Source organism: Cupressus sempervirens, chromosome 5 (assembly GCF_028749045.1).
Source record: "Cupressus sempervirens isolate cs-2001-9-10 chromosome 5, ASM2874904v1, whole genome shotgun sequence".
Classification (NCBI taxonomy): Eukaryota; Viridiplantae; Streptophyta; class Pinopsida; order Cupressales; family Cupressaceae; genus Cupressus; species Cupressus sempervirens.
The window spans coordinates 5,089,235-5,116,466 of record NC_143122.1 but is presented as its reverse complement, the minus strand read 5'-3'; the positions used below and the strand labels follow the sequence as shown (position 1 = coordinate 5,116,466).

Below are 27,232 nucleotides of genomic sequence, written 5' to 3'. Positions count from 1 at the left end.
TCACACTTGTCACATGAATTTCCTATTCGTGACAAACCTTCTACCATTCTTTTATTTGACAATAAATTTAAACTAGCATAGCCACCATGAGGGGTCTTCAATCACACTCCTTAGAGCTGATTATGTGTGAGGTGCAACACAAACTTGAGATGAGAAACATGTCTCTATCCTCAAAGGAAACATTCTATTCTTGGTCATTTGAACTACTGCAAGTAAATTCTTACTCCCATCCTTTTCTTGAATGACACACGTCATTCTCCACCAGCACTTTGTATCCATTTTGAATGAGCTAACCAATGCTCATCAAATTGTGCTTCATACCAGGGGCGAAATACACATTTTTTATTTCTCTTTTCTCACCTTTCTTGGTGCAGACCATAATAGATCCTTTGCCCACAACTAGTAGGGTTCCATTGTTACCCATTTTAATTTCAGATTTGAAACTCTTGTCAATGAATGAAAACAAGGTTTCATTATCACTCATGTGGTTGCTACATCCACTGTCGAGGTACCAAACCTCAGGGCTTCCTTCTTCACCAACATTACACATGATGAAGGCAGTGTTTTCACTTCCCATATTCACATCAGCCACATTTGCTTGTCCTGACTAATCTTTCTACTTCTTCCAGCATTCATTTGCATAATGCCCATATTTATGATAGTAGTAGCATTCTACATTACTCTTATTTGAGTTGTAGTTTTTGTTACCTCCTCTTGAAGTATTGTGTGAGGTACTTGCTCCATCTGCTCTTCCTGAACTTTTTGCTACAACATTTCTTTGTCCTCCATTACCTCGGCCTCTGCCTCTAGAGTTTCTGCCTGAGCCATTTCTTCCTCTCCCCCTTCCTCTTGGATTTGACTGAGCCTTGAATGCTTGCTCTTGTGTAGAAGAAGATGTGGATCTATTTATCCTATACTCATGGGTTTGAAGAGAACCCATAAACTCATCCATTGTCAAAGTAGTGAGGTCTTTTGCCTCTTTTATGGTCATGACCAAATGGTCATATTTATGAGGTAAAATCCTCAATATCTTTTCCACTATCCTCTACTCTTGATAGTCTTCTCCATTTGACTTCAGCTGGTTAATCACATTGGAGGTCCTTGAACTGAAGTTTGCAACTGATTCATTTTCCTTCATCTAAAGGTTCTCAAACTCCCTCCTTATATTTTGTAGCTTTACAGTACAGACTTTATCAGTCCCCTTGAAGTTCATCTCAAGGATATCCCATGCTTCCTTTGCATAATTTTCTGCTACAATCTTAGGAAATATAGACTCTGTCATTGCTGCTTCAATGAGACTTAATGCCTTAGCATCCTTCCTCCTTGACTCTTTCAAATGAGTCTTTTGTGCATTTGTGAGGGTAGCATACTGAGTTGGATCAGTTACATCATTGAATCCATTAACTACAAACTCCCACAAATCATTTTCAACCATTATGGTCTTCATCTTCTTTGCAAATGTATCATAATTTTGTCCATTAAATGATGGTGGTTGCTGCCATATCTTTCCTGCATCTCCTGCCATGATAAATATCCCAAGAAAAAAAAATGCCTTAACTCACTTTGGATGTGGGGCCTCAAAGCTCTGATACCATGTGAGAAATTATCAATTAAATTTAACTTAATCTCACAACTCTAACCCTAAAAACTTTGCTTGGCACTTGAAGAAAAGTGCTCGGCACAGGAAGGTGTCGAGTGCCAATTTTACTCGACACATGAAGGTGCCGAGTGCCAGATAGCTCGACACTTGCTTGACACTTGCTTGGTGTCGAGTGACAGGCAAGAGGTGCCGAGTGAGGTCGGCACAAGAAGAGCTTGGCACACAATAATTGCCCGACACCAATAGATGCCGAGTGAGCTCGGCTCCAACAGGAAATGCTCAGCAACAATAGATGCCGAGTGTTCTGTTTCAAACTTAAGAAATATAATTATAGAAAATATTTCAATGTGAATGCATTCACCATTAAAACCAGAGAGCCAAAGCTTTAAGATTTCAAACAAATTTCTCAAAATGCAACATGCAAGGAAAGATCAATAGATTCAAGTATGCTTTCTTGCTTTCTATTCAACTAAGATTTAAACTATTACAAAATCTGGGAGCATTCGACTTCAACCAAAAAACTCTAAAATAACCCTAAATTGATTATGCTTCAAAAAATTTAAACCTGCAACTCTAATGGCTGCATACAAAGGTGCCTGGAGCAATCACTGCTTCAACAGGACGAATCTAACAATGACAAACTTACAGAGTGAGCAAGGGAAACACGTGCAACTGCAGGCACAAACTTCTTTCCTTCTTCCTTCTCTGCTCAGCTCTACAACTTCTCTCTATCTGCTTGATCTCTTGATGATAATGAATGAATGTAGAAACATTCCTTTTGTCATATTCTTCCTTTTCCTCTCAACATTCAAATTTCAAATTCTCACCTACCAAACATGAATGCCTGTTGTTTATGGATGCCTGCAGTGCTGACAAGGTAGATGGGTGTGGAGCTCGAGGACAACCTATAGGCATTGATGTTAATTTCCAACAACATTGCACTTCTTCCAAAAAAGTAGATCCCAAGCAATGAAATCATGCCAAAAAATTGGAAGAAGAGGTGCCACTTCATGCGTCTATACCCACAATAGCTCTGCATCATGTAAAATTAAACCATTGTTCTAAAGTACAAAGGCTGACAATATGCAGTAAGGAGGGTGCACTTGAACAAAACGCCTAACACATGGGGAATCAGATTTAATGGAGCAGCTACGACTCTCAAGCCTCTATCGACATGGCAAGGACATGGAGGGAGGAAGAAGACCAAGTCCACCAAAAAAGAAGGAGCCAAGAGTGGCTCAAAAATAGACCCAATTCACAAGGACTAAATCCACTGATCAACAAAATATACCAAGCCAAAATGCAAGGAAAAAAGGCCACTAAAGGGGATCCACCAAAAGGGTCATCCTGAAAAAACAACACTTTTACTCCTCAAACAAAATTGCCTCCCTTCAAAGGAAAACACACATGCAAAACTTGAGGTCAGATGTCATCGTTATCACCATCCAATAAAAAACACCTTCAAACAAGCGATTTTCTACACAACGATTTGCATGCCCAGGTAAAAAAAATTGGATGCAATTTTTTTCCCTCAGATTTCAACAGCGTCCAAATGATACGTATTTTATATGGAAATGGGGGTTTTCAAGTGTTCTGAGCTCAACGATGATGTCTATTTTTGCTCAAAGTGCTTCAAAAATAGTGACCCCCAGATCCAATAAGAAATGTTGAAAGCTCAAATCTAAAAACCAATGTTAGATCTGATGCCAAATCTCTCACAAACAGAACATGAAAATGAAGATCTAAACCTCTGATACCATGTTGAAGTTGATGAAAGATCAACCCCACAAATCCCAAGAATCACTTGCATGCAAACATCTATCACAGAAGGGAGAGGCAAAAAACAATGGAAGCAGGAATTGCCAAATCTATAGATGAGACATTCTTGATGAGCAAAAAAGAAGTTGCTATATTCAAAATTGAATGAATTGATATAAAGGCCTCTAGAATGCTTCTAGAAAGAGCTAGAAAGAGCTAGGAGATAAGCATGACAACTAAGCACACATCCTACGAAAAGTGGATTACCCTCCACGTAGATGAGAGGATAAGTATGACAAGGTGTATCTCATGTAGAGATGATATAGACACCATGTGCTAACTCTTTTGTTGTTAATAGGACAACACATGAGAGTATGCAAACTCCTAGGTGACAAACTAATAAATAATACATTTATCCTAAGTAAACTTAAGTAAAGTGTAAATAACAATAATTTACACTAACATTGTTCAAGAATACAAGTATCTTGTGATTGACTTCCATTATAAGTTCATCATGGAAACACATAGAACAAAAAGGATACAAGGGGTTCATAAAGCATCATTTCTCCTTAAAAATAGATGAAACACAACATAACTATGGGGCTAGAAAACCAATAAGACTCTTTTTGGTTTGCTGCAAGGTTTGGGGGGAACATGCCAAAATGTGGATGAAGACAAATAGAAAGAATTCAGAAACACTTGATCACAAACAATCTCAAAATTAAAACCTTTGTACCATATGAAATTCTTTTGGCGGAGGTTGAGGTGTTTTCGTTAAAGCCTTCAATGATTATTTCGTTACTTAGTTACTTAAAGAAAGTTGAAAACATGCATGCCCACCACTAGCTAAAAATTGTAAAAGGAGAGGATTTTAACTATAGGAAGAAAACTTGGATGAAGAAAATTTTTGAATGGTTGGATAAATGAAACATCAAGTTACTTGAGTGTCCTAACACAACATGGAAATAAAAAAGTTTTTTATAGAGAAGTTTTAGAGTGGAATAATAACATCAATAAAAAAAAGGCTTACTACATTCAAGAATTCAACCCAACCGGGGAACATGGTGAGAAAGCATATTTAGGAGTTAATTTTAAAGGAAAGACAAGGTTGTTAGTGGTACAATTGAGGACAAGATCTCATCATCTCAGATGAGAGATGAGTGGATAGAAGAGGCCCAACGAGGCTTGGGAGGAGAGAACTTGCATGTTTTGTAGGACGAGAGTAAATGAAATAGAATGATATGATAATATCCAAACTTATTCCAATGTCATCTTGAAAGCATACAAGATGCATAGTTTATTTGAAGTAGTTAAGATCAACCAAACAACTAGATTTTCTAACTAAGATCCATAACAGGAGATTGAAAATGGAAACAAATATATAAATTTCTTAGTGCTATGATCCTTTGATCCTTTAGACTACTTGGCCTCATGGACGTCATTAAAATCATTCATTAATTCATTACAATAGTACTATGCCTTAGAAACATATATTAATAATTACTTAATTTTTAATTGCAAGTATTATATTCAAAATACAAAAAATATGAAAAGTCAACTTATACTATCAAAAATTATACTAACCATCCTAAAGGATACAGTGGAGGTTCTTTGCTCATTAATCCCTATTGGACAAGATATATTAAATACAAGGGAACCTCCCCATGTAACCATGCGGCATGGGTTGTCCTTAAAATTAGAGGTTCTTCCTTTGGAGTGTGTTCCTTATATGCTCCCAATGATTCTAAGGAGAGGATATCCCTTTCGGATTGGTTGTATGCCCTTACTAGTATCCCCTAGATTATTTCTCGAGATTTTCATATGATTGAGAATCAAAATGATAAGATCAAGGGTGTTCCTTTCAATTGGAAATTCCCTGAAAAGTCCCATTGGGATCCTTTTAAACATCATCTAAACCTTTTTGACCTTCTTGATGGCTTTAAATCTGAGACTTCTTCCCTCTGGTTTACCTGGTGCAACTTCCAGCAAGGGCATAACCAAATTTACTCCATACTTGGCAGGTTCTACGTCAATATGAACCACTTCTCCTTTTTTCCTAATCATTTAGGGAATTCAGTCTCTGTCATCCCTACTACCCTCTCTGACCATTACCCCATCATAGCTGATATTAACACTAGAGACTCCATCACCATTAGTATCCCCTGCAAGAATAAGTTTATCCTCATCTCCTCCTTGCTAAAGGATCGTGATGTTCTAACTACCATAAGAATGGTCAGATTGTTTAATTTGCATAATCATTTTCCCTCCCACACTACACGATGGAATATGAATGTGCCGTCTTGGCAAAAAAAAATCAAACCCTTAGACAAAAGAAAGCTAAGGACTATAGATATTAGGAAAACATTCTTACTAAATTTCTCCACTTTACTGAATGAGAAGTTCAATTGAATCTTGCCTCCCTTGCCCTTATTGAACAAGTCTCTCAAGCCAAGGATTCCCTTAGGAAGCACTAGCAAGTTTAAATTAGGGGAGCCTTCATTAAAGCCCATGACCACTGGCTCCAGTATGGAGACAAAGGCTCTAAACTTTTCTTCAACCTTATGAAACAAAAGCAAAATAGAGAAAGAATTGATAGGATTGTTGTTAAGGATAAGGAGCTTCTGAATATTAATGACATCACTAATATTTTTGAAATGTTCTAAAGAATTCTATTTACATCAGAGGATAGTGAAGCCTTGAAGGATATGAGAAATAAATGTCAAAACATCATCCCCAACATGACCTCTGACACTAATGACCTCCTTCTTAAAGCTAGGGTCTCCCTCCAAGAAATTACTAATGTCATCAGTGGACTTAAAGACAATAAAGCCCCTAGCCCAGATGGCCTTCCTGTTGAATTTTATAAGGTTAACATTGTCTGGATAGCCAAGTTTTTGAATTATTTAGAATAAATGAGAGGGGGTGAATCATTTATCCAAGGTCTGGATGAAGAAATAAAACTTTTCAATGCTTAGTAGACCCATATCCATAAAACCTTGTCGTGCATTCATCCATTAGATCATACAATACTTAAACTTTGTAGGTTACTGTCCTAAGTCTAAACAACTTTGTAGAAATGTAAACATGAAACAACATAAGAACATTTACACAATTTGGCATAATAATTTTATGTGGAAACCCAATTTGGAAAAAACCACTAGTAACATTCTACTAATTCTAACTCTTCTAAAGTGATGCCCTATTAAAGGTTACAATACACACGGTTAAATGCGACCTGGTTAAAGAATTTCAATCACCCTATTAGGAGTGAGCCTTGTTAGAGGACTTTAAGCCATTCCATTAGAATGTCACTCGGTTAAAGGATTTACAAATGACTGTTAGGTCAATCTTAATCCAAAGGATTTACCTAGACTGATACAATAATTGGAAAGTAACAATAAAGCTTGATCTAGTAATAAACTATAACTCACTTGCAAATTATAGATCTTTGTTTCAGTCCTTCATTCTGCTTGGCATTCACACACTTCAACTCTGATAGCTTGTTTACCCTTCAAGCATTCATACTCTTAAGCCTTCTTGCTTTGCATGTCAATTGCAGTCACTTTTGTTTGGCCACTGAATGAAGCAATACCCTAGACTCCTTCTCTTCCTTAGGTTCTCACACATGAAAACCTTTTCTTATGACCAGCTATCCCTATAAATAGAGAATTTAGATCTTTTGTTGCTTAATCACAATTGTCCATTTTAGGTTTAGGTAGGATACAATGAATCTACCCAGTTTTCCATTTGGTTCCTTTAGAAACTTCTACAATCTTCCTTGAATTCAACTCTAAATGGTTTACCTTGAATTATGTGTCACCAACTCATCATAGTTATCTTCCACACAATTCACATAATTCAAGAAAACAAAATGGTCAACTCAAATTCGTCAAATCTTTGATTTAACACATTTATTGGCACTTGGCATCAATATGTTGTATTGTCACTCGACCAACACTATTTTACTCAATAAACATTAAAATTTACTGATGCTCGACACCAACTAAAATTTACTCAGCATATACTAACAATCACTCGACTTGCACTATTTTTCATCTTTACTTGACACCTCTTTTTTTTCACTTGACTTCTATTGATTTTTTCTCAACTTGCATTGACTGTTCGGCAAGGCTTGGTAGACACTTTTCTTACTTGATCTTCTTCGAGTCTTAACTTGAGTAATCTTTCATTTCAGACTTTAAGTAGATGGACAGTACACTATAGTATCAATGTCTTACTTGGTCTTAATGCTTCTTTTACATACCAGATAACTCAACCTTTCTCTAGGTGCTATTCTTATCTCCTCTTTTCAAATCCTCTTCATCATTCAACTAAATGATAGCTTTTAGACCAAAAATCAATTATCTCACTAGTAGGTAGTAGGTTTGACATCATTGACAAAATAATGATTGTTCCAATATAGGTTCTTCACTTCAAAACAATCTCATATCAATAATCTCCCTCTTTGGCATTGATGGCAAACCAATACCAACAATAATGCCAAAAAAAATAAAGCTTTGAAATAATTTCTCCCTCTATTAGTGTAGTATATGTCCTTCCTATGTGTACAGTAATGTGAGCTTTGTCAATTTCCTTTACTACTTCCTCTTTCTTATATGTTCCTCTTTAGAGTATCTCTCCCTCTTTCTGATATTCAAGCGTCTATCTCTACTTATATCTGCCTATACTTATCTTCCTTTTATTTCTCCCTCAATACTTATTTCTAGGTACATTATCTCCCTCTTGTAGTCATTTCTCCCTCTTTGACAACAAATCCAAAGACCTTTCATCTCTGTATGCAGATATAATCAATTTTAGATTCTCCCTCTGTCACCTTTCATGTGACTGTAAATTTTCTAATTCAGCTCCTTCATTACTTTAGGCAGCTCCTAAAGTAATATCCACTACATCAAGTTGTCAGATAGAACATTTAGTTTAGTTGATGTAAGGCACTGCTCATTCTTCTTAAGTAGCTTTGGATAGGGGTATCACCCCTAGTTTACCTCTTAGATACTCATGAGCATCCTTAGGTAAAGATTTTGTGAATATACCAGCTATCTATTCTTTTGTATTCACATATTCCATCCTCACTTCTTTGTTTTGAACTAGCTCTCTCAAGTAATGATACTTGACTACAATGTGCTTAGTCTTTGTGTGCATCACAGGGCTCTTTGATATATTTATAGCACTTGCATTATCACAATAAAGTACCATAGGTTCAGTGATTTCCTCCTTCATACCTTTGAGTAGTTGTTTGATCCATACCGTAGTTACACAATTTACTGCAACAACCACATATTCAACTTCAACAGTAGATTGAGATATGCAATTTTGTTTCTTGTTGGTCCAAGTGACCAACTTCTTTCCTAAGAAGAATGCTCCACCACTTGTGCTCTTTCTATCATCAATGTTTCCAGCCCAATCAACATTAATATAAGCTCTATTTTTTGTTTTTCTTGTAGTATAGACCATAATCTTTTGTTCCTTTCAGTTATCTCATAATTCTCTTAACAACCATCAAATGATCCTCCTTAGGATTTGCAAAGAATCTTGCAACAATCCCAATAGATAATGTAATGTCAGGTCTGCTATTTACTACATATTGCAACTTTCCAATCATAGACCTGTACAATGTTTGATTCACATCAGCAAAATCATCATTCTTTGAAAGTTTATGTCCTATCACCATAGGTGTGCTAACTGGTTTTGAATCCTCTAATCCAAAAGTTTTCAATATTTCCTTTAAAAACTTAGACCGATTGATGTATATACCATATTTCATCTGATATACTTGCAAACCAACAAAGAACTTGACCTCTCCAAACACAAACATCTCAAATTCTTTCTTCATTTCATTTGCAAATGCCTTACATAATGTATCTTGACCTACAAATATGACATCATCAACAAAAAATTTAGCTAGTAAAATAGCTTTACCTCCTTCTATCTTCAAGTACAGATTATTGTTATCATTAGTCCTCTCGAAACTAGTCTTCACAAGATAATTGTGAAACCTTTCATACCATGCTCTTGGGGCTTGTTTCAGACCATATAAAGCTTTATGTAGTCTATATACCATGTTCTTGTTATTAGCATCAAGAAATCTTTCTATCTATTCTATATAAATCTCTCCTTCTAGTATGCCATTCAGAAATGTTGACTTCACATCCATTTGATAAACTTTGAAACCTTTGTATCCACAATAAGAAAACAGAGTTCTTACACCTTCCAATTTTGCAACAAGGGAAAATGTTTCTCAATAGTCAATTCCTTCTTCTTGTGCATACCCCTTGCAAAATAATCTCACCTTATTCCTTGTGACTTCGCCATTTTCATCTTACTTGTTTCTATACACCCACATGGTTCTAATCACATTCTTGTCCTCTAGTCTGGAAACTAGAGTCCATGTCTTATTTTTGTCAATCTTCTCAATCTCTTCTTTCATGGCTTTACTCCAGTCCTAATTTTCTAAGGCATATTTCACTGTCTTAGTCTCATGCATGCTCAAAAAACATGTATCACTTCTCATCCCATTTCTTGTCATTGGTCTAGCATCTTTATCTCCAATAATTTGTTCAGTAGGGTGATGTCTTTTGACACACTCTGAAAATTTTGGTTCTGCTCTTCTTTCTTTAATAGGTATATCAACTTCAAAATCACTATGTACTTCTCTTTCAGGTAACTCAACATTCATTTCATGTATACTTATCTCAGAATCATAATGTGTTGCATCTTCTATCTACAACTCGGCTCCTGGGTGTAACTTAGTTCCTGAATGCAACTTGATATTAATTGTATGTGACTCAACAGTCACTAAAACTTCTTGTTGATTTACAACTTGGTTTACAACATCTTCATCAACATGCATACCTTCATAAAAGTATACAAATGATTTGTACTCTTCAGGTTCCTTCATAGGTTTAGCTTCACGTACCTCTGTATATTCATCAAACTTCACATTTATACTTTCCACAACTTTGTTAGTGTTAGTATTTAAACACTTATAAGCTTTTCTTCTCATGGAATAGCCAAGGAATATACCTTCTTCTCTTTTAACATCTAATTTAACATTCCTAAAATTCTTAAGAATGTAGCACTTGCTTCCAAATACCTTAAAATATTTTACATTGGGTGAGTATCCATACCATAATTCAAAAGGTGTTGAATGAGTACCTTTCTTGACTTGCACACGGTTCAAGATATAGACAATTGTACTTAGAACTTCTATCCAGTATTTCAAAGCAACATTCTTCTCCATCATGAATGTCTTAATAGAGTCCATTATAGATCTATTCCTGCTTTCAACAATTCCATTTTGTGGAGGGGTCCTAGGTGCAAAAGTCTGTCTTTTGATTCATCTATCATTACAAAACATCTCATACTCATTTGATGTAAATTGTCCACCTCTATCAGATCTTAGACATTTCAAGCTTTTACCTATCTCCTTTTCAACTCTAGCTAAGTGTCACTTAAACATTTGGAAAGCATCAAATTTTTGTTAAACATCACTGTCATCATCCTAGAATAATCATCAATAAATAGGATAATGTACTTGCCACCTTGTAGCTTTGCACATCAATTGGTCCACACAAATTAGTATGAACAATCTCAAGAATTTTTTTAGAGGTGTGAGTCTCACTTTTAAAGCTAGATTTTTTCATTTTGCCTAACTGACATTGTTTGTATATCATATTGTCAGGTTTCTTTAGTTTAGGCAAACCTCTAACTCTTTTCATGTTACTGATACTAACTAAGTTATCAAAGTTAACATGACACAACCTCTTGTGCCATAACCACACATCATCAAATTCTACAACAAGACAAGTAGCATCATTCATATCAAGATAAAATATATTACCTCTAGTATGATCACACTTCCCAATTAGTTTCCCATCAGTGTCATAGATCTTTGCTACCTTGTTCTCAAACTCAACTTTATAACATGAACTATTCAGTTGTGACACACTCAACAAATTATAGTTAAGTCCTTCAACATAATAAGCATTGTCACACATGATCTTTCTCCGAGTTTGATAGATCGTTTACCTTTTATCAGACAGGGTGCATCATTACCAAACCTTACATTATTTCTATCATAATAATCAATGGTAATGAACTTACTTTTATCTCCATTCATGTGATGTGAACACCCACTATCAATGATCCATCTGTCATTCTTGTTCACATAAGACACTAGTGTAATTTTCTCATCCTCATCAAAATCATCCTTCATTGCAACATACACCACTTCATCATCATGGTCATCAGATCCATCTTTGGTTTCATCTTTTGCAATGTAGCAAGACTTCTTACCTTTGTCTTTGTGATCTTTATTTTCCTCATCTCTTTTACTTTTGTATTTGTCTCCACTTCCATTGTTCTTCTTCTCTGGACATCTAGCAACAATATGACCAACCTCATTGCAATTAAAACACATGATAGGTAACTTACCTTTGAATTTGTCTTTGCCTCTGTGAAAACTCCTCGCTAGCAGTGCTTCAAGTTGTTCTACATCCTCCTCATCTATATCACTATCATTAGAAACATATTTTACCTTTTTCTTCTTTTCTTTAGGTCCCTTTAATGACAGTTTTGCTTTGAAAGTTGATTCAACATTCTCAGATTTGAAGTTATCATAACTAGAGAGTTCAAAGGCAATGAGCATACCTACCAAACCTTCAAGAGACAAATTAGTACTAGGTATACATCTTAGTTCTTGTATGGGGGCAAAGACTCTAATAACATAGATGGGTAGTAGTGTCCTCAATACTTTGCTCAATACAACATCATCATCAATGATACCATTAGCTCCTCTTATAGCATCAACAATATCTTTTATTCTAGAGCAATATTGAACAACATTCTCACCTTCTTGCATCCTCATTTCATCAAACTTACCTCTTAAACTTTCAAATTTGGCTCTCAAAACATTTTTGTCTCCTCCATAAATAGTGTGAAGAGCATCCTACATCTTCTTTGTAGTATCACAATCCTTGATATCATCCAACTCATAATAACTTAGGGTAGAGGCAATCTCTAACATTTCTTGATTGTGTTCTTTATTCTTTTTCAGGTCATCAACAGTTAGGGCTCTAGCAGGGTCAACATGCTCAGTGGTGATGGTAGATTGTGCATGGTCTCCAAGACCTCCTAGGTGTAGCTTCATTAGACTTTGCCATGTAGACAAGTTCTTGTTAAGCTTGGGTACCTCCATTTTAGAGATCTTGATCTTTTGCTTCTAGTACCTTCAACCTAGTCCTCTTAAGCACTATAGCTATGTTACCAATTGTTGGAATTCTTTAGAATAACTGAGAAGGGGGGTGAATCAATAATCTAAGGTCCATATGTACAAATAAAACTTTTCAATGCTTAGTAGATCCATATCCATAAAACCTTGTCATGCATGCATCCATTAGATCGTATAATAATTAAACTGTGTAGGTTATTGTCCTAGGTCAAAACAACTTTGCATAACTGTAAACATGAAACAACATAAGAATATTTACATAGTTTGGCACAAGAATTTTATGTTGAAACCCAATTTGGGAAAAACCACTAGTAACATGCTACAATTCTCACTCTTTTGAAGTGATGTCTTGTGAAAGGTCAACCTTATTAAAGGTTACAATACACACTGTTAAATGTGACCTGATTAAAGGTGACTTGGTTAAAGGATTTGAATCACCCTAGTAGGAGTGAGCCTTATTAGAGGACTTTAGACCATTCCATTATAATGTCACTTGGTTAAAGGATTTACAAATGATTGTTAGGTCAACCTTAATCCAAAGGATTTACCCTAGATTGATACAATGAATAGAAAGTGATAGCAAGGCTTGATTTGATAACAAATTACAACTTACTTTTAGATCTTTGTATCAACCCTCCATTTTGCTTGGCATTCACACACTTTAGCTCTGATAGCTTGTTCACCCTTCAAGCATTCATACTCTTAAGTCTACACGCTCAGGAATAATTGTGCTCTGATACCATCTAATGCAGTACAAGGTAAGAGAATCCCCAAAGGAGATGTCCTAGCCTCCAGCAATATAACCACGCAATAGAGACACATCACCAAGAAACAACAAAGAAAGATCTTATACCAAATTACAATAATTTATTCATAGATATAACTGATTACATGCAATATACCAAGTTGTAAAGCCTTCCTAGTTATAGCCAAATATAATAGCAATTACAATAACAGTTCTGCAAGATCCCTTAAGATCCAATCCAAGCCCTAGCTAGTCCAGATCCACACTCTGGTAGAAAGGTCCAAGGAAGATCTCAACTTGTGCTTGCAAGCCCACCAAGCAATCTCCTTGTTTTCCAAGCTATAGCTACTAGCTCTGCTCCAACTTCATCCAAGATCCAAGTGTAAACTGCCTCACATTCGATGCTGATCTGTCCACACATTTACAACTCCATCACAATCCTGCTATAAACTGCCTCACATTTAGCACTCTATCCATAGACTCAAGAAAACTCGCTCTTTGGCTAATCTCCACAATTACTCCTCTAAATGAATGAATCACTCCATCATCAAAAAACGAGTAAAAGTCTCTACCACAACACCTACTTTTACCAATCTAAGCCACAAGTGGCCCAAAACACAAATTAAATACCCATACATAAATTAAATGCCACAAGTCGGCTTGTAACAACAATTAAATGCCCAAAATTGATATCCAAGTAAAATCGTGATATCTCCTAGCTCCAATTGAATTAGAACTCACACTTCAAACTGTAGTTAGTACTCTAGGCCCTCTTCAATTCTTGAAATTTGTATCCTCTAGCTCATTATGCAAGATTAGTTACACGATCTACAATAAACACCAAATTCCTAAGCAAGGTCGAGCTCCATAGACCATGCCGAGCAACCAAAGACCATGTCGAGTCCCCAAACTATGCCAAGCAACCAAAGACCATGCCAAGTTCCCAGACCATGCCAAGCAACCATATACCATACCGAGCAACCAAAGACCATGCCGAGCAACCAAAGACCATGCTGAGTTCCAAGACCATGCCGAGCTCCATAGACCATGCCAAGCTCCAAGACCATGCCGAGCTCCATAGACCATGCTAAGCTCCAAGACCATGCCGAGCTCCATAGACCATGCCAAGCTTCTAGAGCATGCTAAGCACTAGTCCAAGCACCCTCTAAAGTAGTAACCAAGAAAACCCAAGATGCTCCTACATCACAAGTTTATCTACTTCGGTCAAACTGGCTTTATTAAAGGTAGGTATATCTTAGAAAATCTTGTCACTAGCTAGGAGTCTATGGAATGGGCTAGGTCCTCCAGCCAAGATGATGCCATGTTCCTTGTTGATTTTGAGAAAGCCTATGATAGGGTGGAATGGGACTTCATCCTCATGACGCTTACCATGTTTGGCTTCCCTTCCGAGTTTTGTAGATATGTCCAAGTCCTCCTCAAGGATGCCTCTACCCTGATTGAGATTAATGGGAATCTCTCTCATCCTATCTTGCTTACTAGGTCTATTAGACAACACTGCCCTCTTGGCCTTAATCTATTTGTGATTGCCTTGGATACTCTAGTTTACCTCCTCAAAGATGATACCTTGTCTCTGAAGTTCGTGGTATTAAGTTTCCTGATGATTCTAAATTGCTTAATATTTAGTTTGCTGATGACACCTCGCTTTTCCTTGAGCTGTCTAGATACAATATTGAATGCCTTACTCAAAAATTGGACATCTTTGAAAAAGCCTTAGGTGCCTGTATCTCCAACTCCAAATCTATCCTACTTGGGTGGAAAGAGGAAAGAAGAACCCCCAAAATGGCTTCAACAGTTTGTTTTTTCTTGGGGAGGACCCAATAAAATTGTTAGGTATCTTGGCATCCCTTTCCCATTTCTCCCTCCCTTAAAGATATGTGGATATGGGTTAGAGAAAGAATTGACAAGAAGCTCAATAAGTGGAACAATATGGTACTCTCCCTTACCGAAAGGGTCCAAGTCTGTTAAAAGATCCTCTCCTCCTATAGTATATATTATTCCTCTACTTGGATGTTTAGCAATTATTAAGTTCTTGAAATCCAAAAGTCCATCAAACGTTTCGTTTGGTCTGATGGTAAGGGTAAAAGGAAGGCCCACGTGGTCAAATGGAGATGGTGCCATACTGACAAAAAGCTTGGAGGGCTAGACCTTAAGGATCTTAGGTTGCAAGGGATGTCCTTTGCTGCCAAATGGATTTTCCAGGCCCTGGAAGGACATGAACCCTATAAGGTGTTGATAAGGAACAATATTCAGAATGGTGTCCTTAAGTTTGCCAAATCTTGGAAGATACTCCCTCTTTATGATTTAGTGACTGGTTCCTTCCATGTGTTTGTCCAAGGCACTTGGGTCTTTAAATATATATGGAAAGATTGGGAACATGTGCGTGGATTTATAGATGACTCCAATTTTGACTATAATGACACCCTACATGGGGAATGATTGATATGGTGGAATCTCTTCCATAATGTTAAACCCCTTGCCTTAACCCAAGGTTGCTCTACTAGACATTGGCTTAATAAGAGTTAAAAATCTATTATGGACATTCTAGGGAACAACTACCTTATCAACTGGAAAATCCTTAGTAATAACTACGACCTTTCTGACTCTCACAAAAGAACCTATAACATGGTCAAGAATGCTTGTGCTCCCCTTAACCTTCCCCGAACTACTAATGTGGACTCCCATAGATACCTCTCTTTTTGCTGGAATGATGGATCTCTCCTCCCTAAAGTCAAAGCTAAAGACATCTATAGGCTTCTCAATCATGACACTTCGATTACTGACCACATCAATTCCCTTTGGTACGTTGATACTAGTCCCTTTGATTGGCATAAAACCTTTGAAAAGTTTTGGAAATCTCCTATCCTCCCCAAAATCAAGTGTTTTAGATGGCAACTCATGCTTGATAGATTGCCTATTAGAAGCGATCTTGTTGACTTTGACATTTGCCTAGTCTATACGATGCCTGAGACTATGAGACACATTTTCTTTGACTATATTTTTGCCAAGGAAGTTTGGTTGATGTTTGGAATATCTATTACTGAACATGTTTGTACTCTTGATATTATTACTGGATTTAGACACAGTCTTAAAAAATATGCTAATCTTTTATGGCAAATCCTCTCTTCTTACATCCTTTGGTTTATTTGGAAATTTAGAAATGAGGATAAATTTCAAGGCAATACCAGAGTTATTACTAGTTTTCTTAGAAAACTCATTTGTTTTAAAATTATTTCGCAGATTTGCTGTGTAATGAATTTGGAAAGGGAAAAGCTGCTAAGGTTCCTCAAAGATGGACATGCCACTATGTTCATCTACGAAATGAAAGATGGCTTTGAATGGGCTAGTATTATGGAGAACCACTCAGTCTTTGATGATGTGCTCAAGAAGCTGATTAAGGAAATCAAGGATAACAGAGGTACATATTTTGACAAGCTTGAGATGTTTACCCATATCCTGGAAAGAAAGAAGGTGGTTTGGATGGAGGGCGCTCAAGAGTGGACCTTCTGGGTTGAAACTATGATGATATTTTGCAATAAGAATACTGCTTCTCGTTGGCTCCTTTTTTGTGATCATACACTTGAGAGCTGTTATATACTTTGATAATTTTGTACTATGATGTTTTTTGATTAGCTGTGCTACTCTGGTGGGTTGAGGCACTGCCTCCCCCATCCTCGCTTTGTTAATCTCTTTTTTTGATCACTCAATTATTAATTTAAAAAAAAGTCAACCTATTTATGCAATCAAATTTTAGTAATGTAATTTACTAGCCAACATACAACATATTTTGCTCTTGTCTATATATTCATCTCTTCTCCACTCCACCAAGACAATAACTCGATGAGAACTCTTTGTTATTATTTAATACTTATTTTCACTTATTTATATAATAGTGAACCTTTCTTTTTTAATCTTCATTTATTGAGTTTAATAATAGTTTTGTTTGATTGTTTTATTTTGATTTTAAAATGTTTTATAAAAAAATATTATTTTTGGATCGGTAATAATATAAAAAATCTTGCTATACTTACTTGTTCTGTATATTCATCGATCTTGGAATTTATTTAGATTAATTATACGGTCAGAATTACGTACACAAACCAGAACTCGTCGTACACCTTTTAGCATTTTTCAAAAATAGAACTCGTTTATCACGTTCCCTCCTTTTTCCAATGAGAAACACAAAAATCTTAATATTCCCTCTCTCCCCTTTTTTTCCCGAGATAAAAGCAAAAGCGAAAGACTTCTGCCGCCTAATGCGAGGGAGTGTTCATACGTGCTTACGTAAAACCGTGGGAGAACATCTCCAGTTTCAATTTTGCTCTCAGAGATTCCTGATTACAAAGTGGGAAATTTAATAAGTAATTCTTTACGCAACGCAGGTGCTCAAGCAAAGAATCCAGTGAATTGTATAAGAGGAGAGCAATGCATCTTTTTTAAGCCTGCTTTTCTTCTCCATTGTTGTTCCCTGCCAGTCAACTTCATCAGGTAAACTGCATTTTCAGTTGGAAAAAATATCAGTGCAACATTTTAAATTGCAGAATCCTCATAGAGGAATGAATATTTGTTGCATTTATGCATTACCATAATCTAGCCATTTGACTAAAAAAGGTTGCAGATAATTTTTTAGCGTTCATTTTGGAAACATAGTATTTAATTTTTTAATATTTTTTACATCCTTACATATTGTGTACTGCGCCTTTGAATTCATACTTGGATTATAAAAAGGTTTTAGCTGCAAACTTTTGTTCGGTGTTTTTGGTTCGCTCGGTTTTCTCGTAATTCAATCGTAGCTCTGCAGTGATTGCTGTTTGTATTTTGATTGTTGAAAGGAAAACACTAAAATTATTATTATCTGGTATGGTCAACTAACCTTCTACGCCTGTGCGTCCATTGTTGCAAAGGATGCGACACAAATTTCAACGCTATTGTGTCTCTAGGGAATTCCACACGGGGTTCCTCTATGAAGGCCTCGATGCTTTTACAGATCTGAAAAATAGTGTATAACATGTTAGATTTATTACATTAATTAGGTTCGTTTCTGTGTTTAGATTAGATAAATAAAATTAGTTCAATATATAGTTGTGGGAAGTTATTCCCGTAAGTAGTTGCTGTAAGGGAAAATAAGACTATATACAGATGCTTAGACATCAATGTAAATGACATTCAGTATAATTCAGTTTGTATCTGAATGTATCAATGAAAATTTGAATCAATAATATCAGCATTTTATATTTTTTTCTCTTTCATTTGGTATTAGAGCGGGTTGATCAATGGGGAGAAGAGTGTAAATGGATTTTGGATAATGAGAACCTTAATTTCTGTGGATTTATTGAAGAGAGGTTTGAGATTTATTGCGCAGATATTATAATGTTATATTGTCATGAATATGGTGTGATCGTTCTTCTTTATCAATAAACAAATAGGGATCAGTTACAGATTACATGTATTGCTCAGTTTTTCAATTACATTATTTGTTCTGCAATAGTGTTTTCTAAACAATGGATAAATTATCTACAATTCCTAAATTTGAAGGGCTTGAGTTTCACACATGGCAAATTAAGATACAATTGCTTTTGATTGAAAAAGATCTATGGGGCATTGTTAATGGAACTATTCAGAAACCCCAAGATGCAGATGAAATAACGAAGTGGACAGCCAAAGATCATAGAGCCTTTGCATTGATTGGACTTGGTCTATCAGATGCATATTTGCACCATATTGATCTTTCGAAGACTTCAACAGACATATGGGATGGGCTTAACAACTTGTTTGGTTCACAGGCTTCTAGTGCAAAAATGTCCATAAAAAAAAAGTTGTTTAGGTTGAAGATGAATGAAGGTGATAACATTGTTCAACATATAAGTACTTTTCGTTCACTTCTTAATCAACTTGTAGGTGTGAACTCCAAAGTTGATGATGATGATGCCAAAGCAATCCTACTTAGTAGCATGCCTTCAAGCTTTGATCATATTGTTTTCACTTTGAACAAAATGAATCCTAGCCTAGAAGCTATAATTTCTTCTTTAATTGGTGAAGGAAATAGAGCTCATAAGAGAAATAATTTTACTAAGGATTGTGTTTTATTTGCTAGAAAGAAATCTAGTGTTCTTGGTAGGAGAGAACTAAAATGTTTTTATTGTCAACAAAGTGGACATGTACAAATGAATTGTTTTCAGCGGGCCAAAGATCTTATCGATGGGAAGTTGAAGAAAAATACAACCTTTGTTGCAGTTGAAGGTGAGACACACTTTTGTGATTTCACAATACATTCAAATACTGATGATTGTGATAGTCCACCTGAAATTGATACAAGATTTGTGCATTAAAGAATTACAAATAAGTAAATAGGAGGTTGGAGGCAATGGAGTTTGGAGGATTTTTTTTCATCTCAAGCTAGCTTCTCGCTTAGAGATGAGTACTACATGAGAAGCACCTATTTGTTTCCCTATAAAGTCGGGGCTTGGCAAACTCATCCCTGAAGATAAGAGGGGACTTGATAGATTTGTGTCCTTGAAGAAAAGAGAGGGCTTGGCTGTGTGATTGTCCTTCTATGAACTGTATCGGGGCAGGGTTTGAAGAATGGCATTACAGACACTCAGAGGAGATGTCGACTTTCAGAGTAAAGACGTCCATATGAAGACATATTAGTGGTGATTGTTTCTACGGCACTTGAAGAGGCGTTAGACACACTCGGAGGAGATGTGGACTTTTGGAGGAAAGGTGTCTCATGTGCAGCACCAAAGGAGGCATCAGGCACACTCCATGGAGATGTGAAATTTTAGAGGAACTATGTCTCGTTGTGTAAGGGAGGTGGAAACAATGTTATTATGAGGTCAACTTCAGGATTTGCAGTTTGAAGTTGGGATATGAGGGCAACTTCAAGATTGGGATTTGCAAATTGAAGTTGCGGAGAGAGATTTACTTTCAAATATTGCTGAATGAGCTTCGTCAAAGTTTCTAGAGGAATAATATTGGTGAAGGCTTTCACTTTTATTGGATTAATGTAATAAGAGGGGGATGTTGGACTTATTACATTAATTAGGTTAGTTTCTAATAAGCGAGAATGTTAGATTGTTGAATTAATGTAATAAGGGGGGAATGCTAGATTTATTACATTAATTAGGTTAGTTTCTGTGTTTAGACTAGATAAATAAAATTAGTTCAATATATAGTTGTGGGAAGTTATTCTTGTAAGTAGTTGCTGTAAGGGAAAAATAAGACTATATACAGATGCTGAGACATCAATGTAAATGACATTCAGTATAATTCAGTTTGTATCCGAATGTATCAATGAAAATTTGAATCAATAATATCAGCATTTTATATATTTTTCTCTTTCATAACAGAGAAAAAAGGGCATACAAATTTTAACCACAAACACAAAGCTCTTTATTAATATTTCAGCTCCAATTACATTGTCTTTGGTAAGAGGCCTTTTTCTGCTTCCAAGGATTTAGTACTCTATATAGAGATAATAACCCCTAAATTAGGATTGCGAATGAGCTTCATGATGTATTTATCTAATACAAACAGGCAGATCATAGACTTCAACAAGCACATAAACTAAACATGGCATTCATGCTTTATTCAGTGCAAAGAATAAATCAGATTAATGCAAGTTAAACTGCTGCTAGGATAACTAATTGAAGATGCCTTTCATGCCAACGGTTTGAATGGTGGAACTGGAGGCTGACATGTCAAAACTAAGAGACGAAGTATTAGTCATCTGCATACATTTGCATACTCCCTCTTGATGCAGATACTCACAATTTGATCTTAAAGCACTCAAAACTGATTCTTGCAACTCACTGTGCAACTTTACCATCACTATAATCCTATAGACCCACATGGTGTACTTTTAATAGAAGTCAACTATTTGTTTAGTTATCTCTCTCCTTCATGAGAGATCACAAGGATTAGCCTTCCCCTCCTTTCTCTAACATAGAGAAGACTCGTGACACTTTCATGTGCCAATCAGAACAATTAGTCATCAACTACTTCGCTCAAACATCTAAATCTTGTTTTACATTTGTCTCTTTTGATATGCAAACTTTTAGGTTTGTACAACCTTCTCAACATCTTTATCACCCTTTCCCAGTTGGATTCATTGATCCATCCACAAGTAACCTACAAACAACCTTTTGTAGATTTTCCACTGCATTGCCTATTCTAACATGACTCTTTTGAGTGATTTTTAACCCAAAAATTTGACAAGAGTGAAGATCCTAACATTTATTTGCTTGATGTCCATCCATGTGATAATGAGAACACCACATACGTTCATTTCTTTGATCTAACTTGTTTAGATTTGCAAAACATGTTACAACATCATTCCTTTCTCTCTTACCAAATCCAAGCCTTCACATTTTGGTCGCATAATAAGCCTTGCCCATGTTTTCCTTGTCCTCTTCCTTTATATCCCATTTTATGCATCATCTTCAAACCAATATTATTTTCAAACAAACTTTTTTTTATTAGCATCTCAAATTGCACTAATACAAACAAGCATATCCTTACCTCCGACACCATCTTCATCTGAAAAAACATTAGGCACACAATGCACGTTAGTTGATAGATCAAGAGAATAAAACAAATCTTTTGCACCACATGCAACATCACAAACTACTGGTTTCAATTTCAAAAGTTTATTTTCTTTTTCCAAAATTTTTAAATTATTTTGGAAATCTTCATTTTCTTTCTTTACAATGCCAAACAATTTATTTATTTTTTTCTCCATTTTCCGTTTTAACTTTCTCCAATTTCTTTTCAAGATTCTCGATTTTCACTTTTCTTTTCCAATTTAAAAAAATTGTCTATCAATTCTGAATTACACCTTTAGAATTTTGTCAATTCATGTTTTAGACTATCAATCTCACAAATAAGATTCACATTCTCCTTTTTCATCTTTTTCTCAATTTTCCCAATTGAAAAATAAAATAGAATCTTTAAACACAAAAAAATAATTCACCTAAACTTGAGCTTAACTGCACTTAATTGCAGTTTCACAATTTGTTCTGACTTTATTCAAATAGAACACTTCCATGATATTCTTAATTGATTTCTCTTTATTAGTTCATGATCTCAAAACCTTTTCTTTGAATTTTTTTAACTGCAATAGATTTCCTTAATTAGACTACTACTTAAACACATGCAATGGACGAAGGCTTCAATAATCAAAACTTTTCCTTATTGCTTGCATCTCCCCAGTCGACAATCTAGACACTTCTTTGGCTGCACCTGAAATTCTCTTATTGTTTTGACTTCAATTCTTCCCCAGTACTTGCATCCTTTCCTACATATTTGATTTCTTGTTAGCAAATCCAATCTTCAAATCAGCTTTCAAAAACTGTTATCTCCTTTGGTCAACAATTGTAACATATATTGGTTTGAATCCTTTGGTAGTGACAAGAATAACTCCACCATTTGCTACGATATTGGCGCTTCATACTTAGTGTGTTTATGGTTGCGACTCACAAATAAGGCAAAGTGGACTTTTGAGTTTAGTGTTTACAACTTCCTCAAACAAGCAATAACAAATTCAATGAGCAATATCTGAGATAAAAGCAAATACAGTTGCCAAAATATATTGAGTTTTGAAAGTGATATGTTTCATCACAATGGTTACAATCTAATAGCAACATTGCAAATTTGACAAAAAATTATATGCTTTAAAAAAATGACATTTGAAAATGTGTTTGTATGAGCTTGAATGGAGCTTTGAAAGTTGTAGAAACAAGGATTAGAAAGGTACTGTAACATACAAAATGGTGAGCAATCAAGGTGGATAGATCACTCACCAAATGGATGTTAGGAGAAGGAATACCAAGATCCCTCCACAACGGAAATCCAATTAGCACAAGGGGAAAGTGCCAATGCGCGATCTCCCTAATGTGAGGATATTTTGTGTTTTTTTCTCCCTTTAATCTTAAAGTAATGAATTCTATGAAATTAAGTGCTATGAAATGACAAAGAGAGAACGGTGCTCACCAAGATACAAACTTGAAAATGTTGTCAATCCGAGTTTGAAATTGAGAGCTGGATTTGAGATCTAGAAGTTAGAATCTACAAACCTAGAAAATATGAAAGTCTCTAGTTAAGGTTGAGGTCGACCTTAACCTATTCTGCGTAGAAATCTGAGATCGGAAAACTCTGTTAGAAATTGAAATCCAAGATTTGTGAATTCGATTCGAAAACTTGTAATCCTACACTTGCACACAAGAGGGGGAAATGTGTTGGTGGGGAGGGGCTTGCCATGGTCAAGCCTCGATTGAGGAATCGACCTCAAATTGAAATAGATATAAATGAAGGAATGCTAACATGTACTACAAGTAAATCTAACAATTGCGAATATCATACCAATGTTGATGCAATTATGTTTAGTATGTGATCAAGTATGTTAATGCAATAGCCTTGACTCAACACCAAAAACCAAAAGGAAATCATGTAAGAAAAATCGTCATATGTGTAGATACTTGTAGTTCGCCTCAATGATGGATTTGAAGAACTTGAAACCATGAAAGTGGATCTCCACCTTAATGGCCGACTTCAATGAAGCTAGATTTAGGAGAAGAAATGCACAATGGATGATGAAGATGCTTGAATGCTTGAATAGATGAAGACGGATGCCTTGATTGCTTGGGTGCTAATTGCATATAGTACTTGTGAATGATTAAGTGAAGTGAGTAAGCCTCCTTTTATAATGATTTCGGGTATCAAAATCGAAAGGGTCGATTGTAGAAGGTGGGAAAATGACAATATTTTGCATTGGGGCTTGGGAACAAATAAGAAATTACCTTCTAGTTTGAGGTCGACCTCGATCTCAACCCAAAGGTACTAACTTCCAAGCAAAGTTCCCACATCTAAGAAATATTGTGCAAATAGGTGGAAATAGTCGGAAATGCATTTAAAGCATGATTTTTGTGATTGGAGGAATAAATGGGAAGCCATGCATAGAAATTAATACCAACATAGAGTTTTGAGCTAGACTAGAGGAAGAAAAAGGACCTCGATTTAAGTTATTAAATGCAATACAAGGTCCTAATGTACCAAACCACACTAAGGAGGGCTAAAAGGTCTTACAAAGTGAGTGTTGTCTTTTTAAGACGGTACATTTAGCCCCGACTCTAGTGAGAGTATGATGCAAGTCATACTCACAGTAGAGGAAGAGAAGGAAGAAAAGAAAGATATTTGTGGTGAATTGCAAAGAGATAAGACATTACCAAGTCTAAGAACATAAGCCCTCAAACTAAGGATCTCAACTCCACATTCGAGCACAAGGGCACAAAAACTGTAATGTCCCTAATTTAGTAGGTTCTTGGAGTCAAGGTTTGTAAACTCATCATTGCGACCTTTGTGAGTTGACAATTGGTTTTGGGGCTCTTTGTTGTGGATTTGCTATTTTTGGACTTACTATTTTTATTAAGTCCTTTTCAACTAATTTCTATTCTTGATAGGGTAGTGTTGGCAATGGTGGTTGCTTATCATTTCAGTCTTGGGCTCCGAATGCGATTGTTTTGGGAAGTCATATTTATTGCACTTATAATGAGACTTTATAAATATTAACTGTACTTATAATTATTAATGTGCTTTATATTATAGAGTAATTGTACTATATATTGTAAAGTAATGTCTAAGTGAAACGTATAATGGAGAAGAGAGGTTGCACAAAGGCATTATTAATATGGCTTCATTTGGAGAGAAAAGCATTATGAATATTATTTTCTTTTTGACATTTGGCTAAGGGTTTGAATTGCTCTAAAGTTTGCATTGCAAATTGTTGCTATTGTATAGCAATTTGCCAATTCTTCTTATTGTGCTTACTTTGCCTAAGGAGTGGTTTGTTTTTGAATGATTGTTGATTGAATGGGAGGAAATTTGTTTGCAGATTCTTGAGACCTGCATTTACATTTGAGGATAATCATTGTGTATTTTGAGAAAAATTGTTTCCCTTCTAGGTAGCGATTGAATATCATACAAAGATAACTATCATTGGGACAGCTGCAATTGCATTGGATAAGCTCGACTTAATTCCTGCAATCGAGAATTGAACACCTGTGATTTTGTTTGGGCGGCATTTGGTATTTACTATTTGGGAGTTGATCGATTCATTCTCTAAGACCCACATTAGACATTATGAGGCTTGCAATTTCTTTTTAGAGGCTCACGTCTAGTCTTTTTGGTCTGCAATTCGCATTGGGAGCTGGAAAGGGTTACAACTGGAAACCACACTGTTTTTGGAAAAGCTTCAATATTGTACAGGCTGCGATTTCGTTGAGTGGAGATTTCAATATGCATGCAGGTGTATAAATCTGGGAATGAGCTTTTGCAAATAATAGGTTCTCTTTAAATTGTTTATTCATTTGTAAATGTCAAATTATACTCATTTGGTATTGTGAGCAAATTTATTGCATTGGTTATCAGTTGTCTGTTCAAGCATTTTATTTCAAACATTTCCTTCAAGCATTTTTTATTTGCAGAAATCCAAAAAAAAAAAAATATATAACCGAAAATACAAAAAAATTCAAAAAAAACACAAGTGTGCAAAAGAGATAGTATTGATTTGCATCAGCACATCAGTTGGGATTAGACAAGGTTTTTACAAAAACAAAGCAAAAACAAAACCTAAAAACAAAAGACATGCACAAAGGGGTTAGTACTAAAACAAACTCTAAATCAACTAGTGAAAGAGACCTTGATCGAGAATGCCTCACACACTAATATCATGTATGGAAAGCTATTGCACTAGCATAATTGATCACATAGGAAAATAACATCATCACTAATGATGATACAAACTCGATGGTCTAATCTGCTACCATGAAAGCAAAAGAGAGGGGTAGAGAGACGTGATTACCTTGCCTAGTAAGATTTGTGTGTCTTACTATAAATCACAAAAGGTAGGATTGGATAGTCTAGTAGGTTTGTGTGCTTGGTAGTTAGTCCTACAAAAAGTTTACAACTTCTGGCAACTTTGCATGCATGCGTGCTCCTCATGAATGGATTGGGCTCCATGATCCATGAAGAAATGTTTGTGTGCGCACCCCATGGATCAATCTGTTTGTCACCATAGGATTTACCTGTGTTTGTGCTCTTTATGGATGGACAAGGGTCTGTTATTCGTAGAGATATGTGTATGTAAATGTGAATACCAGGGATGGACAAGGGTCAGTTGTAGTCATTAGGGATTGACTACAACAAAAATAAGAGAAAAAATGCTTAAGTATAATACAAGGGAGGCCATATGTATGCTCCCTCCTTATGATGACTATGTCTATATAGGCGTCATAAGGAAGAGAATCAAGGATACCTACTTCTATCAATAAGGAGATATCCTTCAAACAACAATATGCCACAATCTTAGCAAAGAGTGTTGACTTTTACAAGGTAAGAAAATAGATAATCATGAAAGGATATTTTGCACATGAGACAAGATCCTTGAAAGGAAGAGATCTTATTGACAAGACATCTACCTTCAAGAGGAGTGTCTAAATAAAGATAACGACTTCAAGTCAAAAGAGGGGAGTAGAACAAGAATGCGCTTGTTTAGCCCCCTATTTCGAGGTGCATTAGGGATTGTTGATGAAGGGTGACAAACTTTAAAGCACATAGTAAGGGAAAATTTTTATTATGAACATAGTTTTGCAAATAAAGAAGAGGCGATGATCAGGGATTGTACACCTCTTGCATAAGTGAGAGTCCCAATCAAGACAACAATTCCTTGTAGGGAAATAATGTCACATGATAAACAAATGCCACTGTACTAATGAAAGTGAATCCTTAGACAAAAGAGAGAGAATTTACAATTAATGTTAACCCCCCTTGTGTAATGTCCCCATTTTAGCAGTTGATCAAGTGTGTGTGC

General features: G+C 35.8%; 1 protein-coding gene across 2 annotated transcripts in view; it reads left to right on the top strand.

Annotated features, from left to right (window-relative positions):
• The first annotated feature begins 17,588 nt into the window (after positions 1 to 17,588).
• LOC149554324 (glutamate receptor 3.3-like) overlaps positions 17,589 to 27,232 on the top strand; it is a 201,561-nt gene continuing 191,917 nt past the window's right edge. Inside the window, exon 1 of one of the 2 annotated variants that reach the window (XM_089828442.1) lies at positions 17,589 to 17,856. The gene's annotated coding sequence lies outside the window, so the exon portion shown is untranslated. The remainder of the gene's footprint in view (positions 17,857 to 27,232) is intronic. The other variant, XM_089828443.1, reaches the window with a different exon arrangement.